This window comes from Plecotus auritus, assembly GCF_963455305.1.
Source record: "Plecotus auritus genome assembly, chromosome: 4".
Lineage (NCBI taxonomy): Eukaryota > Metazoa > Chordata > Mammalia > Chiroptera > Vespertilionidae > Plecotus > Plecotus auritus.
The window spans coordinates 10,457,855-10,474,209 of NC_137775.1; positions in this window are offsets into that span (position 1 = coordinate 10,457,855).

Genomic DNA, 16,355 nt, shown 5'->3' on the forward strand with positions numbered 1-16,355 from the left:
GGAATGAGCTTTTACCTTAAGGCAATTACCTGCCGATGTGAGAGCAACCTAAGGAAAGTTCCTTTGTCGATATCCTTTCTGCATAGCTTTGTATTTTCTTAACTGAATATTTTTACTTGCTCTCTCATTTGGGGAAAGTTTATTTTAGGAATTATATAATAATATAATATAAGTCACCCGCCACCCCTTCACCCCTGGAAACCATCTTTATGCCCAAAGCTTGGTAGGCAAGGTGACTTAATCAGGGGTCCCAGGGCTTTCTCCTCTCCCCAGGGAAACAAGGATTAACTGCAAATGTTTATACTCAGATGCAAATTTCCTTATTTTTTGCACACTAGGTGTTGCAATAATTATGCCACACCTGGTAATCTACTTTGAGACTGTGATAACTACAGCCCCAAGGCCCACAGACCTCAGCATGGAATTCTTACCTTGAGTAACAGTGTAGGTGATATGGTGCCTACACCCAAATTCTCTCCAAGATTCCATAAAGCAAAAGGACAAATCAAAGGTAATTTTAAAACTGGTTTTCCTCCTAAAAGTAGAAGAAATTTAATCTGTCCTTTGGGATTGATCTATTACTCAGAGCACTTTGAGTTTTCAGAATATGGTCCATTATTTCAATATTCTTTATGGAGTGATAGCAGCAATGGTGGTTTTCCTGTTTCATCCTCTCTCTTTCTCTTCCTCCTCCTAATTCTGGACCTTGGATTGTATTACGCGCTACAATTTGGAATCCTACTTCCAAAATCAATTTGGCCATTACTTGTATAAACAACCAGAACAACCGCTGTCATTGTCACAGTTGTAAAATTTTGTCTCAGCAATTAAAAGAAATTCTTCCCACCCTGGCTGGTTTGGCTCAGTGGATAGAGCGCCCGCCTGCGGACCGAAGGGTCCCAGTTCTATTCTGGTCAAGAGCACATGCCTGGGTTGCAGGCTCATTCCCCAGTGGGGGGTTTGCAGGAGGCAGCCCCAATCAATGATTCTCTCTCATCATTGATGTTTCTATCTCTCTCTCCCTTCCTCTCTGAAATCAATAAAAATATATTTTAAAAAAAAGAAAGGAAGGAAGGAAGGAAGGAAGGAAGGAAGGAAGGAAGGAAGGAAGGAAGGGAGGGAGGGAGGGAGGGAGGAAGGAAGAAATTCTCCCCTGACTGTTCAGAGATGATGAAAAGTAAGGGGGATAGAAATGAAGCTTCATGTCATTTCTCCTAAGAAAGGTTAACTATCCCTGGGCCTGCCTGTAAACCCAGCTTGTGGAATATTGCCTCTTTCTGTAAACTAGGGTCAAAGTTGTTTTGAGAGGACAGTGATCCCTCTCTAGCAAGTAGCCTCTTGCCTTCCCCCTGCACTGCCAAATGTTTGGGAAGAGCTGCCCATTGGCCCATGTCTCTGTCTTTTCCTCTTGCCACTCGACCTTCTGCATCCAACTATCACCACTACAACCAGGGTCACCATCAAACTTCACGTTGCTCAATCCTCAGGTGCTTTTCAGCTCTTATCTAACTTGACCTCCTGCCACCTTTGACCATCTTGAACCTCTCCCTCCTCTTCAGACTCTCTCCAGGCTCCCATGCCAACACCCACCTCTTTGTTTCTTCCATTGCAGCAACTGGCGTGTGCTCCTTTCCTACATCCCTGCCTTAAAGGTAGGTGGTTCCCCTCAGCTAGTGTGGCTCAGCAGTTGAGCGTGGACCCAGGAACCAAGATGTCACTGGTTTGATTCCCCAGACAGGGCACATGCCCAGGTTGCAGGCTCAATCCCCAGTCGGGGGGGTGGGGGAAGGGGGTGCAGGAGTCAGCTGGTCACTGGTCCTGTCTCATCATTGATGTTTCTATCTCTCTATCCCTCTCCCTTCCTCTCTCTCTACAAATCAATAAAAACATATTTTTGTAAAAGCTGGGTGGTTCCCTCAGTTCCTCCTTTGCTCATGCACAGGCTCTCCCCAGGTGATTTTGTCTCCTGCTGAAGCGCCCGCTTTGACCCCCTCCCACCATCTACCTGCCACAAACTCCCCAAATCAAAGCGGATTTCTGATCTGAGATTTACATCCACAGGTAGACTGCATTTAGTCCCAATGCTCTATGCAAATACATTTCTATTGGAAGTACACTAATATACAACTTTATCAACTCAATAGAGAACAAAATAGTAGAGTGAATATATTTTTGGCTATGGATGGTCAGTACAGTAAAGGATGCTCTAGCTTAGTATCTTTTTTTTTTGGGGGGGGGGGAGGATCCTTTTTATTTTTGCCCAAACGATTTTCCTTTGTCTTATTTAGACATCATGTGTGTTTTTCATGGGTGTCTTGCTGTTAGCATTACAAATGAAAATTAATTTTGTAAAGTAAAAATTTTCTAGATGTAATTTACTTATAGGATATTTTTCCTTACATGATATTACCCTACTATCCCCCCTTTTTTGATTAATGGAGGCTTTTGTAAATTTTATAATGCAGTCTTGATAACTTTAAATTTTAATTTTTTGCACAAAAATATGACTGCTTTAGTTTCATTGCATGTTCAGGAATTTTACCATGAGATGAACTACCAATAGAAATTTTAGTTACCACTTTAGGAACAGCTTTTTGTCCAGTACAATTAAATGTTCTTGAATATTCTAGCTTAGTATCTTTTAAACATTTAATTTACCCCAAACCACAGTAAGAAATATATTTTATGTCATGACCCAAATACATATATCCACACACATAGCTTACCCAAATTACGTGATGTACTCTGACACATGCTATTCTATTCTGTTGTGTTTCCTTATTTTTAAGGAATGCTGCTCACAATCGACTAAACTGATTTCCAGCCCACTAAAGGGTTGCAACCCAGAACTTGAAAACTGCTGCTGTCAGCCAGAACAGTGCCCTCAGGTGCCAGCCCTGGCTCTCCTCAGTCTTAATGGCACACTCCAGCCTGGTTATTTACTTGCCTGGCACTCTCTTTCTGTCATTACTAAGTTACTTAGTGTTCATGTAAACAATGTTGACCCAAAATGGCTGGCATAGGGCATGCATGTGAGCCTCCTGCAGGTGCCACAAAAAAAAACTAAAGAAGAAGAATGTTGGACATTAAGATGCACCTCCACTGACCTCCACGCTCCCTCGGGAAATGGCCGAGTGCCTGAGGATAAGATCAGAAGGCCCTTAGCGGTTGGTAGAGCCTCCAGCTTGAGGACAGGTATACAGTGATGGGTTCCAGCAAAAACCTGAGGTCCCAACTGCGTGGATGGAGTCTGGCCTCTGCCACTTGGGCACCGTGTGACCTTTGTAAGTTACTTAACCTCTCTGTGCCTCCATTTCTCCATCTGTAAAATGATCAGTAGTGCTTGTGTCACAGGCTGTCCGGAGAGAAAATGAGTTCCTGGGAATAAAGCACCTAGAATGATGCCTGCTGTTATGTTATATGTGAAGGAATCATGACCATAGCAGACAGGACTGGCTCACCATTGTTCCAACAATGTCCCCAAGAGTCTGTGGCCACACCATATCCTGACTTCAGGGATGTGAGGAGAACAGTGAGAAAACATCTCCATAGGGATCCTGCTCCCACTCCCCACACAGCACGGTCCAGTTATTGTTCCCGTTGACAAGTCCCAATAAGTGGAGGTGAACGCCAACATCCAACTGCTTACCCGGTTGACACCTGCCCCTTGATGGCCTTGCAGTCACTGCAAGTTACAAATTCAAACTGAAGTCCCCGCCTTCTCCAGATGAACCTGCTCCACTTCCTATCTTCCTATTGCTGGGACTGTTTAGCACCATCCCCTTCTTTGTCCAATCTAGAAACTTTATCCACTGTACCCAATTAATAAGCAAATCCCAATGATCCCACATTTATCTGGATCTCAGGTCTGTCCCCTCCTGTCTGTCCCCACGCTCCCTCCCAGATTTCTCCTGTGCTTTCTTAGCTTGTTCCCCTGCCCAACCTCCCACCCACTCTCCGTATTACTAAGCAAATGAGATCATATCACTTCCCTCCCCATTCTCTTCAGGTAAGGTCCAAACAACGTAGCATTGCACAGGAGCCTTTTCTTGCTCTGGCCCTTGCTTTCTGCTCCAGCATCTGTGTAGACATTCTCCACCCCCACCCCATCACACACACAGGCCATGCTGCCTAATATGTCACTCAACTTGGAGTTCTCAAATCAAAAATCGCCCCTCTCTATTTCTGCCTGTGCCCACACACTCCCAACTAAGCTCTTCTCCATTTCCTAGCGAGGTGTCACTCATGTTTGCCCACCATCTGTCTCTCTATCATATCACCCATCACATATCACCCATCACACCTTTTAAGTGATCACGTCTCTGCCCACGTGTCACCTCCTCACACAGGCCTTGTTTTTGCACCACCACCCCACCCCCTCACCCTCTCTGTCTCGTCCTCATTCTTATGACGACTTGAAAATGTATATGTAGTTGTTGACTGCCTCGGTCTCCCACCAGAATGGAAACTTCATTCGGGCAGGACTCTATCATTCACCTTGATATCTCAACTTCCTGAAATAGTGTGAGACTGTCAATAGCACAAGGCACCTCCCTGTGACAGAGGAGCCTGTTAGGTCATCTGTCCCTCCCACCACATGGTAAACTCTTGAAGATGAGGACATGCCTAACTGGAATTTGTGTTCTTAGAACCAAGAGCGGCACTTACCACATGGCAGGGGCCCCAAATAGTGGACAAGTGAAATTCTCTCCATTTCTGGTTGTGCACATTTTTTTAAATATATTTTTACTGAATTCAGAGAGGGAGAGGGAGACAGAGATAGAAACATCAATGATGAGAGAGAATCATTGATCGGCTGCCCCCTGTGCAGCCCCTACTGGGGGATCACGCCAGCAACCAGGGCATGTGCCCCAGCTGAGAATCGAAGGTCAATGCTCAACCACTGAGCCACACCAGCAATGCCACATTTTTTTCTTCATTCTCCAATGCAAATATGCAAAAATGCAGGTCTGTCTCATCTTCCCTCAATAAGGCCCAGTCTGGTGTGTCTATCCCTTTAAATCATAGCAAGTCACAATTCTCCCATCTACAGATCCCTGGGTTTTTACTGTTTCCACAGTAACAAAGGGAACAACTGTCACCCAATTGACCCAGGGTACTACACAGTCACCTTTTCCTCCAGCGTCCAGCTCCAGCTTTTCGACACCTTGTTGGTTTGAGGCCGTTATGAGACAATGACTAAGAAATAAGGTGTAAAATCAGATTATGACTCTGACCCTCCCCTTGTCCAACTAGGCCATCACCCTCCCCTTATCCGACTAGGCCATCGCCCAGCGGTGCTTTGCATCTGCAAAAGTGGGAATTATTCCAAAGACAACTACCTAAGGCCATCTGTGGAGAAGGACCAGCTTTGTTCCATCCCAGGTCATTGGACCAAGGTGTGGTCCTACAGTGCACAATTCATCTGCAGCACGTGTCACCTTCCACTCACCAAGGACATCTGACGACGCCAAGAGTGCTCTAAAGCAGCGGTCACCAGCCTTTCAGACCTCACGGACCACTAGTGGTCCGCGGACCACCAGTTGGCGACCGCTGGTCTAAAGCCTGCCCTCTGACACCAGTCCGTACCATTGGGTCCACGACAATATCAAATGTCTCTGAAACTTGGTTAGCCCCTACCTCCCGCAACCCCCCACCCCACCTGGCAAAAGGTGAAGAGATTTAGAAGTATAAATTAGTAGTTTCAAATTAGTCATGGGGGTATAAAGTACAGAATAGGGAATATAGTCAATAATATTCTAATAACTATGTATGGTGCCAGCTGGGTACTAGACTTATTGGGGCAATCACTCCATTAGTTACATAAACGTCTAATCATTATGTCGTACACCTGAAAGTAATATAATATGTCAACTGCAACCGAAAAAAAATGTAAATGTCTAAAACTTTCCAAGCATCTACTCTCGAGTTCTGCACTTACATCACCACGGACCACAAGCGAGCAGCGAGCAGCTGCACCAGGTCAGGAGCACAGTCGGGAAAGCAGTACCAAAGGTCCTGTTTTGTCATTAGGACTGGCTTATAAACTTTCATGGTTACAATAATAGCAGTAATAACTGGGCACTTCCTTCCAGCTTGAGAGAATGAGACACTGGTTTTAATTTCTTCCTCTGAAAATCTTTGTTACAAGTAAGGCTGAGCCCTAACCGGTTTGGCTCAGTGGATAGAGCGTCGGCCTGTAGACTCAAGGGTCCCAGGTTCAATTCCAGTCAAGGGCATGTACCTTGGTTGAGGGCACATCCCCAGTAGGGGGTTTGCAGGAGGCAGCTGATTGATGTTTCTCTCTTATCGATGTTTCTAACTCTCTCTCCCTCTCCCTTCCTCTCTGTAAAAAAATCAATAAAATATAAAATAAAATAAAAAGTAGGGCTGAGTCCAGTGACCCAGAAAGATGGCCACCTTCTGCCAAGGCCACGTAGCCATCGCTCTGTCTGCATACCGTGTGCTAGAGAGGGTGGCGTGAGGATCCTTCCTTTGTCTGTTTCCATATGTGCCTCTCAGGATGCTGGGATAGTTGCACTGTGTTGTGTGTTGCGTTGTGTAGCATTGTGTGTTACATTGTGTTACAATGGGCTCCATCCCAGTGACAAGGCGCTGGGTAACAAAGAAGGGCCTAACATTCCAGTGTCAATTACCTGAAATTTAGCCAAACGCCTTAGGCACCACTGAGGAAGGAAAACAAAGCAATTTTTCTCCAGCCTCATTCTTAGATTCTGAGGTGTCCTCCACAGGGAAGTGGACCCACAGCCATGGCCGGCAGGTTCGGAGCTAGTCTTGTCTGGAGCAGATGACCCAGGTTTCTAACAGTTTGGGTCTAACACTACCAAAAGCTACCCATCACTGACACCCGTTATGTGTCAGGTGCTTTAATATAAACGTTACTTCATTAAATTTCCCCACAACCCTGCATGGTAAGCTACATGCAAGGTTGATGATCATGTTGGAAAGATAAAGAAACCAAGCTCCGAGAAGCTAAGTGAGCCCTACTCCCGCCCTGAGTTTAAAGTGCAATGATGGTGGTGTTGCTCTTATATCAATCAGGGGCAAAGCAGATGTACAGTCCTTAGTTCATCCTCGCTTGAGGCCTGTGTCAGTGGCCAGACCTGTTTCATGCCTGAGGCACATAAAATTAAAATAAAAAGTGCAATGGAGTTGGGATCTTATTTTTTAGCTGCTGGCCAAGTCCTTAGTAAAATCTTACTTGAATGTCCCAGCCTTCTCTCAGTCCTGTGCAGGGTCTTTAGGGCAGAGCTATGTGTTTAGGGCAGGTGATGGGGTTATAGACATGAAGCATCCCCTTTCCTTCCTGCTATCTTGGCTTGGTGGAGCCTGGGGTCATTGTGAGAGTGCCTGGGGTCATGATGGGGAACCTGAGGCCATTGTGGGGGAACCTGGGGTCATTGTGAGGGAGCCTCAGGGACAGGTGGCATCCACTCCTCACAAAGACTGCTAGTCTCGTTGCAAATTGGGAGTGGTCCAGTTTTGTTTTGTTGATAAAGGCAGTCTTTCCTTTCTCCTTCTCTGCTTTGAGAACTGAGAGCCTCTGGAATCGACCATCAGTTACAAATTGGATGCAAATCCCATGCTGGGCCACCCCACACCAACTAAGTCCAAGTCCCTGGAGGCCAGGCCTGGGCATTGATGCTGCTTAAAATGCCTGGGTGATCCCTCTGCGCAGCCTGGGTTGAGAAGCACTGTCCCCAGCTCTCAGGGACAGTCTCACATGCAATACCTGGACCCCCCACACCCTGCCCTCTCCTCAGCCATCTCCCATTCTTCCCCACTCTTAACTGCTCTCTCCTCTGTGGCTTTGCTCCACACAAAAACGCAGAATCATCATCATCAGCTCCTCTGTAAGTGTGTAATCAAACAGGTCGATTTCTATAGAAATGCCCGAGTCAGCCACAGTGGGAATTTCATTGTACAATTTGAAACTGGTGAAGCAATTTGAAATATAAAAAGAGTGTACCTTTAGGAACAGACAAAAGCACCTCATTTATAGAATAATAGAAGAATCAGATGGAATTATACAGTTGTGTAAATCTATCACACCACCAAGAAAGCTAATGACCTAAGTAGAAAAAACAAGCATACAAACAAAACACCTTAAGTAGAGAATAGCGTTTTTTTCCAGCTTTCATAGTTAAAATAACAAAGATCTATTGCACTGTGTTGCATACATAATGTTTGAAATATAGACCAAATTATAACCCTGTATGTCATGGTAGAGCAATAATGCTACAGCCCAGAAAAGGACCCAAGCAGTCAGTGTATATAATGTCCTCAGTGTAGACAGCAGAGCCACACACTATAGAATAAGTAATAACTAACTTTACCCTCCTCTGCCCCAACTGCCCAACCCACAGAGAGAGAAAATTATTAAAAACCCCACAGATGCCCTCAGGCTGTCTGACCCCCTAGAAGGAGTTTCTATACAGAACAGCCCTGGAATGCGGGAGTGCATAATGAAGGAAGATAAGCCTCGAGGTCCTTCCTGAACTGTCACTGTATATATCTCAGAACTGCGATTGTCATCGGAGCCATCCTTTCAGAAAATAAAAGTGCTAGTAAATGCATGCTTCTAGAGAACCAAGAAATGTGGAGTGTTCCTGGGAAACAGGAAGAATCTAATTTACCTATTGTGCTGCGAAATCAGCCAGGCGGGGAAGGAGCAAGCCAGACTCCACACGCACGCAGCGGGTGAGCTGGGCCATCTGTGGTTGCTAATCCTGGAATGCGGTTCTGGTTGGGTTCCAGGCTGGAGCCAAGCTGTGAACGGGTGATTTGTGTCTCTCTTCCTAATTTCCAGGTCCTGTCCTCCCTCGCGTGCAGATTCCAAGTGCTCTGTCCCTCATCACAACCCTTCGCTGGCAGAGCTTCGCACAAGCCTTTCCCCTCCCACATGGCCCCTACCCCTCTCTCTCCCCAAGGCCAGCCCTCCCTCTCATCCTCCAGGACCAAGGAAGCAGCCAATGACTGGGGTACACCAGCTGTGTGATGACAGTCAGCAAAGGTCCTGTGCTGGGTTGAATAGTGTCTCCACCCCCCAAAATTCATGTCCTTCCTGGACACTCAGAATGTGACTTTATTAGGAAACTAGAGGCCCGGTGCACAAAATTTGTGCACGGTGGGGGGGTTGTCCCTCAGCCCAGCCTGCGCCCTCTCCAATCTGGGACCCCTCGAGGGATGTCCGACTGCCCGTTTAAGCCTGATTCCGGTAGGATCGGGCCTAAATGGGCAGTTGGACATCCCTCTCACAATCCAAAACTGCTGGCTCCCAACTGCTCACCTGCCTGCCTTCCTGATTGCCCTTAACCACTTCTGCCTGCCAGCCTGATCACCCCCTAACCACTCCCCTGCCAGCCTGTTTGCCCCCTAACTGCCCTCCCCTGCAGGCCTGGTCACCCCTAACTGCCCTCCCCTGCAGGCCTGGTCACCCCTAACTACCGTCCCCTGCAGGCCTGGTCCCCCCCAACTGCCCTCCCCTGCAGGCCTGGGTCCCCCCCAACTGCCCTCCCCTGCAGGCCTGGTCACCCCCAACTGCCCTCCCCTGCAGGCCTGGTCACCCCTAACTACCGTCCCCTGCAGGCCTGGTCCCCCCCAACTGCCCTCCCCTGCAGGCCTGGTCACCCCCAACTGCCCTCCCCTGCAGGCCTGGTCCCCCCCAACTGCTCTCCTCTGCAGGCCTGGGTCCCTCCCAACTGCCTTTCCCTGCAGGCCTGGTCGCCCCCAACTTCCCTCCTCTGCCGGCTTGGTCACTCCTAACTGCCCTCCCCTGCAGGCTTGATAACCCCCAACTGCCCTCCCTTGCAGGCCTGGTCCCTCCCAACTGCCCTCCCTTGATGGCCATCTTGTGGTGGCCATCTTGTGTCCACATGGGGGCAGGATCTTTGACCACATGGGGGCAGCCATCTTGTGTGTTGGAGTGATGGTCAATCTGCATATTACTCTTTTATTAGCTAGGATTAGTGAGGATATGATCATACTAAGGTAGGGTGGGCCTTTAGTCCAGGAAGACTGGTGTCCTTATAGGAGGAAAACGAGAGAATGCTTGTCATCACGGAGGCAGAGATTGGAGTGATGTGTCTACAAGCCAAGGAATGCCAAGCCACACGGTACATCTACAAGTCAGAAACACCAGAAGCTAGAAGAGGGGAGGAAGGGTCCTCTCCCAGAGTCTTCAGAGAGAGGGTGGCCCTGCCAACACCTGGCTTTTCGACCACGTCTCCAGAACTGGGAGAGAATAAATGTCTGCTGTTTTAAGCCTCCCAGTCTGTAGCACTCTGTTACTCCAGCACTAAGAACCGATGCAGAGCCTTTAAAGGCGAGTGTGCTAACTACAGTCTCCTGCAGACTTGGGGTGGAAAATACGTTTTATCTCAAATGACGGTTCGTGTGGCTTCACAGGGGCCACTATGCTCTCTGCTTGGTGGAGGGCTGCGAGGCAGCGTCCAGGCTCTGCAAGGAAGAATGCCATCGGGCACTGGTATTGTCAGCCATCACCCCGAAGAGAGAGCGGCAGCTCATGCCACCTCCTGCCAGTCCTGCTGGAGGCACTTCCCAGGGCTCAGAGCTCGGCACCCAGGTTCCAGTCAGCGGTTCCCACTCTCACCCACTGTCCTGCCTGTTGAAATGGTTTGTTTTTCACCTTACAGGGGGAAAATGGAAATAAATACAAAATACCACAATTAGAATTAGAAGTAATCTTTTACAAATGTCTTTTTCGAAATGTTTTTAAAAGGCTGGGATTATTCATTCTTGTTCAAATGCACTGAGTGTCAGTTGATGTTTTTAATTAACAGAAACTGGACCCAGTACCTAGTTAGTAGGCCAAAATGTTAGAAAAGAATCCTGCAAGAAAAGTCCAGCTTATAAAAGTTTAAACATTTTAAGATATAAAATAAAAGTGTTTTTAGAAAATTTGTGAGGCTGTAAAAAAATTAGTTTTAACCAACAGGGTTTAGATTATAAAATTTCATTAAAAAAATGATTTGGCTTCCTCTATTACCTTGTGCTTAGCATGGTATTTGGCAAGCAGTAGATTTAATGAATAAATACATGACTAAATATGTTAATTTTTTAAATATAAAAGATATTTAAATACCAAATGCTATTTGGACATAAAAATGTCATGTTGGTAATCTGTAACTCTTCTATACTCTTCTACTTGGCTCATTGTGAAAGAAACATTAAGAATTATTTAACTGTTCTAAAAGTCAATATTCAGGAGAATATTAATACTACTACTATAATAACAGCAATACTTATATAACTCTACAAAATGCCAGTGACTGTCATACTTGCTTACATAACTATTTAATCTTCACTCATCATTTTGCAGATAAGGCAATGGAAACACAGAGAGGTTAAGTAACTTGCCCAAATCACACAGCTGGTAAAGGCAGAGCCAGCCAATGCAGCCCCTTCCCCCTCTCATCATAAACATCTCCAGCAGATGTTTATGAAGTGCCCACTGCATGCCAGTAGCACATCTGGCCATCACTCTGAGTCTCTGAGGGGCAAGCTCTTCCTGGGCACCGCCCACTCACATTCCTCCAAACCCAAGAGTCTGACAGCCCACAGCCTCCTTCAGAAAGCTCATGTCCAGACTCAGCGAGCTCTCACTCCATTCTCTCCCCCGCCACCTCCATCAGGCAGGTACAAGGAGTCCTTTCCAATGTAACACCCAAGAGCAAGGTACACATCACTTTGTAATTGGAAGGACCTAGAGTTGTGGCTTGTCTTCCTGAGGAGGAAAGTTAGTGTTTGCAAATAAACTCACTTTGCTTACTTAAAAGCTGACCTCTTTGTTTGCTTAAATAGCTGTCTTCCCAGATGTCGCATGTACCCCAGAACATGGTTAGAAAGGCCAGAATTAAAAGTGAAATTTTTAAACAGACAAACAAGAGGACGGTGGTGATCATTCTATTCACAGGGTCAAGACTGATGACTTCTTTTTTTCAAACCTCCTGAGTTCACATGAGAAATTAGAATGGGACGGCGGGAGTTTTGTTAATGGGGATCATTTACCTGATGAGGTCAAGATAATATGTGGATCCTATTTATTTATTCAATATATTTTTATTGATTTCAGAGAGGAAGGGAGAGGGAGAGAGAGATAGAAACATCAATGATGAGAGAGAATCATTGATTGGCTGCCTCCTGCACATCCCCTACTGGGGATTAAGCCCACAACCTGGGCATGTGCCCTGACCGGAAATTGAACCAGTGACCTCTTGGTTCCTGGGTCGGTGCTCAACGGCTGAGTCACACACGGCCAGGCTGGATCATGTTTATTTATGAACTCCTCAAACTGCCCCAGGACACTTCCCAGGCTGTAGCTAGTTAGCTGACCCTATATTGGCATGAAATGATATTTTGAAACTATTCAGAAAAAAACTTTAATCCTTACACTTATTTTTCTGGGAAGTAGTGCCACCCATGGAGTTTATGCTGCGCTTATCTCCATCTGGCCTGTGAGCCGCACACTCTGCTTGTGCACCTGCTCGTGTCTTAGTAACACAGTGTGTGCTCATTAGAATAGCTAACTGCTATGGCAAAGACCCAAACTATGTAATGGCTGCACTACTACCCAGTGTATTCCGTGCTCGTGTATATTTTAATTCTAAGGAGATGCACAGCCCTCCCCCATAGCGGCCCTCCTCCATGCAGTCACTTAGAAAGACAGCCAGACTCATAAAAACTGCTAACTTCCGCTCCTGACAGTCCTAGGCGAGGAGGGAAAGCCTAGAAGATGGTATAGGGTAGCTTTTCAGAGGCCAGGACAGGAACCAGCACACATCACATTCTATTGGGTAGGACTCGGTCACGTGGGCCACTCCTAATTGCAAGGGAATCTGGGAAAGAGAGTTTAGCTATGTGCCCAGGCAGAAAGGAGAACAAGGTTTTGATGAGCCCACAGCAACCTCTGCCTCATAATGAGTTGTGAGATTATGGATAAGCCCTGAACCTTATTTCCTACTTTCAGCAAAGATGTTCCATTCTGAACAATGGAAGGTATAGGGAGACTTTTAGTTAATATTTTAAAGTTCTGTTTCTAGGGCTTTTCTGGACAACTGAAAACTGATAAAATCTTAACGATTGCGGTGATCCACATTAGGCCCTGGAGTCAGCTGGACCTAGCTTTGAATCTGCGCTCTGTCGCTGAGTAGCTGGTTGATCTTGGCCAGATGTTAAATTTTCCTAGCTTCAGTAAAATGGGTACAAGAACAGTACCTACCTCATAACGGTGTCACGAGGATGAAATAAGATCACGCACTTAGACTCTATAGTATAGAGTGATTAACATGGGGCCCGACACAGAGTAAACCCTTGTAAAAGGAGTCAAATCACATTTCACTGAGACCCCCAAACAAATTAAGTGTGAGAACATAGCCTAGGACTGCAAAAAGGAAGTGGGGAGAAGGGGTCATGCAACTCGCACACCCCTCTCTCACATTGAGGGAATTCAGAGAAGAGTTGGGGGGGTTGTTGCTGGGAGTCCCCCTCACCCACGCACAAGGGGGCAGGCTGAAGGCTCTTGGCCCCTGAGTTCAGATCCTGAGGGGAAGGCTTCAGCAATAGCGCTTGGGAACACGGTGGACCAGTGCCTGACTCAGGCCTGGGGAACCTACTTGAGCCTGGCTGTCTGGCTGCCGGGCAGCAGAGCAAGAAGAGGTGGTTGCATTAAACAAGCATGGGCCCTCTGTAACCGCCCAGGTCAAATGCCCCTGGAGGCAGGCCTTCAGAAGAGGGCCTGCCCTGCACTGATTTGGTTGAGCTAATGCTGGGGGAGCCCTGTATTTACACTCTATTCCTTTGCAAGAAAAGTAGCAACACTGAGTAGATCACCTTCCAGAAGCTTCCAAAGCCTGAAAGCCCATGAGGAATTTCAGCTTCAGACACGATTACTCCACACGTGGTCCTAGCCAGCCCTGGCCCATCCATCCAACTGTGACCTCCTGGTTCATAGGTGACACTCAACCACTGAGCCACACTGGCTAGGCTGATAACAGTTCTTAAAGCAGAGAGGTTAACTTCACCCTCCTGGAGAGAGAAATAGCTATCTGGTCATTTAACGTGTTAAGTTGTCCCCACATTCTCCTAGGAACTTGATCATTCACTGACCAGATTCCCTAATTTCACCGATGAGCACAGTATTATACAAAATTATTCTCTGCTCAAAACCCCAGAGCAGCAGGGCATCCTTCAACATTTTATATCTTTTTAAAACCACTCTCAAAAAGATCTCCTTGGTGATGTAGGAGGTCCTGCTTTGGTTAAGCTCCGCTGGGACTGGTTACATAATTTGGGGAGGCCGCATAGTGTAAAATGAAACTATTCCAAGATTATCAGTAATTTCAAGACAACATCAGCAGGGCATGAAACCAAGCATGCGGCCCTGTGGGACTGCACAGGTCTTCGCTGTAAGCCCCACCCCCCACGGCCCCAGAACTGACTTTCCTTGACTCTGAGGAACTTCCTGAGTAATACAGCCTCAGAGTTGGTTAGAAGTGCTGACATCAGCTTCATTGCGAAACCATGTTTATTCAGGTGCAAGTGGATCACTTTTGTCACTTTCTTTTGATTCCAGACATGGGGTTTTGAGCAAAGAATCTCGACTCTAACTTCCTCCAAAACAGCACCAGGCACTAGTTCCCCAGGGGCCCGGTGGCACCGCATCTCCACCTGCAAGGCCTTCCCCAGCCCGCAGCCCTGAGCCCCCAAAGGGAGTACAACAGACCTATTTGCACACAAATACAGGTGCATTCTTCATGTCCACCAACATCGATGTAGTCAGTGCCCACAGGGCCACCTCTTTAGATTTTCAAGAGAATCCAGAAATACCGATTTTTCATGTGAAATCTCCTCATTTTAAAATGTCAACTAAAATAAAATTTAAGTAAACTGCAAGCAAAACAAAAGATGCCCATGAACATTATTTAGTTGTGAACTAACAGTTAACTAATTTTGTCCCAGTTGAGGGTTACCTCTGCAGGACCTACACTGCCCCTAGGGGTGGCCCCCACAGCCTGCCCACAGTGATGTCCCCACCTTAAGGCTGCACCTTCTCCCCCATAGGCTTGGTTACAGAAAGGTGTGATTTTACATGTACATACAGAGCATCTTGGGATGCCCCGAGCTCCCTCAAAAGCAGAGCAGACCATGGGGTGCTAGAGTCTCTTTATTTATCCCATGAGTGGGAGGACCTTCTCAATTACAAGCCAGGGGAGAGGATGAGAAGATGAAGCTTGGGGTGTCCTAGACGGAGGGGAAGTTGGCCTTGGATGAAGCCTGTTAGCCTGGATGGTTGGGAGCCAGTGAAGAGAAGGATGAAGCATAGTAACCTCCATCTTGGGTAAAAACTGCTGTTTAAAATTTAGCCCTGCTATTCTGGCTCCTGTAAATGTTTGCTTGCTTAAATAATAGGGAAAAATAAGACTACTCCCCATTCCAGAGAGGCCATAAACTATGCCCCAGACAGAGTTGTCAGTGCTGGCACCAGGCTAGGCCTTGAGATATGGTCTCATGGCCCTGTCCCAGCACATGGGACTTTTTCTCAGAAGGTCCGGGAGTCTCATTCCAAATTTGGAAAACAAAGAGCTGAAAAACATATAAATAGGAAAGACTTCCACCACATTGGGCCCCAGAATTTGAGAAGCAAGATTTCCTCTGGGCCCGCTAGCGCTAGCGAAATGAACAAGACTCCAAATAAATTTGGCTTATTGATTAAGGTGACTTCTGATTTACAATATAACAAGGAAGTGCCATGGACTGGGAGTGGTGAGAATAGAGGGTGAGGAAACCAGGAAAGGATGTGCTGGAGGAGAGGACTCAAAGGAGAGACCCGTAAGACAAGCCCACCCACCTCAGAGTTTTGCCCAAGGCTGTCCCTCAGAGTCCAGGCCTCATCAGAGAACTGGCCACAGAAGTGGCCTTTGGCCCTGGGTGGTGGAGTCCACTCCTGGAGAACAGTGCTCCCTTCCAGACATTCCCCTCAGCGCAGCATGAGCATGACTTGTGACTGAGTGAGAGTCGGCTAGCTGGGCACCCTCAAGATCCCTCCAAGGGCAAGAAGCACAAAGTGCTCTCCTCCCCTGGCAGCTCGGAGAGGAGCAAACACTTGCAGAATTTGCTCATACTTCTCATTGTGTGTTTCTGTTTGATGAATTACAGGCTTCCAGGAAGTGCCCACAGCAGTTTCAATAACACAATAGCTCTTGTCGGGGTGGTGGTGGTGGTGGAGAGGGACAACTAACACCATGAATAGGAAAAGGCAGCCAGACACCATTCCTTCCCAGAACTGAGCTGTGTTACCTGGAGCCAGGCTATAT